This window comes from Limulus polyphemus, unplaced genomic scaffold (genome assembly GCF_000517525.1).
Source record: "Limulus polyphemus unplaced genomic scaffold, Limulus_polyphemus-2.1.2 Scaffold793, whole genome shotgun sequence".
NCBI lineage: Eukaryota > Metazoa > Arthropoda > Merostomata > Xiphosura > Limulidae > Limulus > Limulus polyphemus.
Window position 1 is genome coordinate 90,746 of NW_013666403.1, and position 4,380 is coordinate 95,125.

Below are 4,380 nucleotides of genomic sequence, written 5' to 3' on the forward strand. Positions count from 1 at the left end.
CTAAATTAGGGACGTGTAGCTTTGCGCGAAATAAAAAAAACTTGTTAAATTTCCTCTCGTTTTTACAGCACACACTAAAACTGATTGACATTGATTAACTCAATAATTAATCTATAAAACGGTACAAACCTAACTAGCTAGCTAAATATCTAATCAACTCACTGATTAGTTAACTCTGTAACTAATTTGTGTTCTTATATTTCAATAGATTTTTTTTTTTCAAGTATGAAGAAAATGTGAGACGTCACGTTAAATCCAGAATCTCAGGGAGTTTCTAGGTGTCACACATCATCACCACTTATGCGAAAACTTCCGCTAGCAAACAAGAGAAAATGATTAAATTAAAGTAATAAAATAATAATTCTCAAAAGTATTATTTCTTATTCTCGTTACAAAGCCTTATGCTATGGGAGCTTTACGTAATATATAATATACCAAAAAGTTTTATACGACAAAAAGTAATTTAAGACAAATTATACCAAATATATTGAGGAAGTACCGGAAGTGTCTATTAAAAGTATTGTTCAGAGACTATATACGAAAATAAATGGACTACTTTGTTCTCAAAGCGATTTGGAGAAGCTAAAGGTACAAATGCAAAAAAATTGCAAATGTATGATATAACGAATTAGAAAGCGTCCTCTGGTAACAAAAGACAGTACTTTTTGCCACTCCCTTAGATGCCATTTTCTTTTTCTAGTACAATCAAATAACCTGAGTGAAACCAAGTCGGTTTAATACATTCTAGCGTTCTCTTGGTCATACGGCGGCGACTGCGAAAATTGGGCGTTGACTTTATTGGTGGGTCTATGGTGTAATTCTAATAATGATGGCTACCTAAAGATTTAGTATTGTTGTTATATTAATATTGTGGACATGATTTTGTTCTGATAAATTATGGAGTGAAAATTTTTTCAGAAATTCACAATTTAGGACTTGTTAGCACTAGCCGATTTTTAGAGCTAGTTAAGCCTAATTAAGGCATAGATCTAGTCCTTGATAATGCGCTTCCAAGTTTCTACAAAAGTATAAAAAACTGGATATCATTCTCAATCTCACATTCTCAGGACAAACAAAAAAAGTTTTAAGCAAAATTATATTTATCATGATAATGCTGGTCCTAATCTTGTCTACACTGTTGATTGACGTAAACCAACTGGCTTAGTTGTGTGTATTCTAAATTTCAGTGTTAAACTTAATTGACAAACTGCAAACTTGGATTTTTCAGGACTAAGTTTTAACACTAACTGTAACAATTATGGTGAAGGATAAGACTCCAACTCTTTATCTTAATTTTCTACCTGTTTAGGTATTTAGATAGGCAGTGTAAAATGTCAAAAATTTATTTTATGACTGCAGAAATTCAAATCAAAAATGAGAAAAGGAAGTACAACCATCATGCAACATGTGTTTCTTGCCAAAACTTGTGTTAAAGAAGCTATTTAATAATACTTAGTATTTAAACTTATAGTGCCATTTATTTATCTTTTAATGTTACTTTTTATTCATAAGTTAGAAAACAAAAATTAACATGGAAAGTTGGAGCCTTCTCTTTCACCGTAACCATTAACCCTTTGATTGTAGCTGCTTTAAACGTGAGGAGAATTTTTGAGAGCTTTACGCTGTACACAGCACACTCTCATCCAATTGCTAGAGGCAGACTATCCTCTATATGGCAAATCAGCAGTCAGTGGGTTAAAATGTCAAGCTGTGGTAAAAAACTTGATTGAATAACGTCAGATATGTTACATTTCTGTAATGTACTACCATGATAGTTTTATTTTTTCTAAAAAAAGGTGATTTATTTATGGAATAAGTAGTCATTGGTGGTTGTGATTGCCAGCTTTTTACAGGAGTTTTAAAGATAAATGTGTGTAGGGGGAGGGTTTAAATTTGTACTTTACTTTAGGGTTGGTGTACAAGATCAGTATTTCGCTTAACATTTGAAGGACAAATTGCATACCTGCCATGAGTTTTTCCAGGAGTTTTCTTGATTTCATGGCCATGACTTGTATTCTCTTGGAAGACATAATGAAAAAAGCAAAATATCTGTTTATTATAATTATTTGGAGTCATTTAATGGCCACTGTAGTAGGCTAACTAAAATACATTGTATTTCTTGTTCTCACCACAGCATACCTATGTGAGTACCAGCAGATTAGCCTCATGTATGGGGAAGTCTGGTTCTGATATAAGTGTTTCCAAGTGAAGTTCACTCACTTGCTTTGTAACAGATTTTTTACATGACTGCAAGATGTCAGCTATGTACTTTATTCCGTAGAAATTCATGACAGCTTCATCAATGTTTTTCATGTCAGACATTGAAAGGGACAGTGATTGCTTTCAGTCTGGACCTTCACAAGTCAAGAAGGCTAAATATGCTACATCTTTATTTATTTATTGCTTATTACTAAGAAAAATTGCATTTACTTGGCCTGAAACATAGAAGTTTATCAGTAAATTTTGTATTTGCATTAATAAAATTCAATAATGGATATTTCTCTAATTTTATTTAACACCTACCATAAGAGCCATCTTGGGATCTTTATGTGGTCCAAAAAATGAGTCATTTAAGAAAAGGTTGGGTTGCTTTTATTAGACAAAATTATGTTTGGCACTGTTTTTGAGGTCTAGATCACTGGACCAGACCTGTGACCTGACCCGAGACCATGAGAGCCAGTATGCAGAAGTTAACTTGTAAAATGATGTAGTAATGAAACATACTTGAAATTTTCTAAATATGGTTGTGAATGTGATGGCTTAAGTGTAGCGATTAAGCTAAACCATGGGTCCATGTCGGATGAGGATAGAACTTATTTGAAGATGTTCCAATCCATTTGCATAACAGCTGAATTGGAAATTGATCGATTGATTACTGCATTGACAGCAGAACATTATCTTCAAGTTGTATAAGAAATCATTAGTTTTAATATTTTATGAAACTAACAGCATAGTAAACCTCAAAGATAGTGTTGATGTGGAAGCAGGTACACAATGCATTACAAGATTTCTCTATTGATTCTCAAATCAAAAATACCATTTCTGCAATGAACAGTAAATATAAGAAGGATGGTATAATGCCCAGTATGGTACCACCATTGTATAATTCATATTGATTTCATCATGTCATATTTTCATTAATACAAGCCTCAACATACATTTTTAGATCTAGGATCCAGGCCCGATATAGAAAAGTTATGGAATATATTTTGAGTCGGTTGTGTGGTTATGGTACGAAAAATAGTTTTATGCAAAAAACAAAGTATTTATTATTAAACTTCATAACATATTGAAGAAACTTCAATATGTGCAATTTTTAAAACAGTAGACTAAATAACTATAAGTTGTGTGGATTCTTGCAATGAATGAAAGTAAACTAAAAATAATCACTGCAATATTGATAGGCCAAGCAGGTTGTTTCAGAATAGGTTTAGTCAATTCATTACTCCAAAACTGTACAACGATAAACAAAGGCCTCTTGGTGTATCTCATATAACTTCATAATTGTTTGTACCGGGAAATAGGGGCTATATTTATTTACTTTCACAGCAAAGAGTGCATGCTAATGATCACATGATATCAACAACCACTTGGATAGTATTGCCTAAACTAACTGCCTTTTGTCTCATCTGAGTCTAAACATACACCCTGATTGGGTGAATTGAGAGAAAGAAAAAAACAAAATGGTGTGAGATTAGTAACGTGTTGTGCAACAGTGGTACTTCATTCCTGGAAAAACATGAAGTTAGTGCTGAATCCACCATTAAAATCCTAGAATTTTGATTTCAGTCTCAAAGAATGTGAAAATAGTTCCAGACTTAAAAGAGTCCAGAAATTTCAGTTTTATTTAGCACATCCCTACACACGAATAAAATGGGAGAAAATACTAGATGCCACGATGAAATTTTTAGTTCCCATGGTGTCCGGTATTTGTTGAGGTCTGCATTAATATATAGTTTTTGTTTTTTTAAGCCATACCAAGCTTCATTCATTGAGATCTATTGTAATGACTCTAAATCGCCATTTCCAGAAGGAATCTCCTGTCAAGCATCCTAGCAGCTTAGTACTACAACTTACAAGATGCTGGGCTGGCTCATGTAGCAGGTGTTGAAGTTTAGATCAAAAATGGCTGAGAGTTAATTTTCCTGATATTATTACATGTTTGAAATGAATAGAACATTCTTTTTTTAAAGTTGCTCCCATTTGAATTCCAATTTTAAAAAAATGTCCTTACTAAGAAGCTTGCATGACCTGCTTATTTAGTGGTTTTCCATAAACATACCTAATCTAAGTTGCCAGCTCTTGATATTTTTCAGTAAGCTTATTATTATTGGTATTAATAACTTAATATTCATAACTTGTAGCTTTTTTGTTGTTGAA

General features: G+C 32.6%; 1 protein-coding gene across 2 annotated transcripts in view; it reads left to right on the forward strand.

The window, feature by feature from the left end:
- Window positions 1–670: 670 nt before the first annotated feature.
- Window positions 671–4,380, forward strand: part of LOC106460552 (spectrin alpha chain-like) — a 78,484-nt gene continuing 74,774 nt past the window's right edge. For both annotated transcript variants that reach the window (XM_013920267.2, XM_013920268.2), the window contains exon 1: window positions 671–801. The gene's annotated coding sequence lies outside the window, so the exon portion shown is untranslated. The remainder of the gene's footprint in view (window positions 802–4,380) is intronic.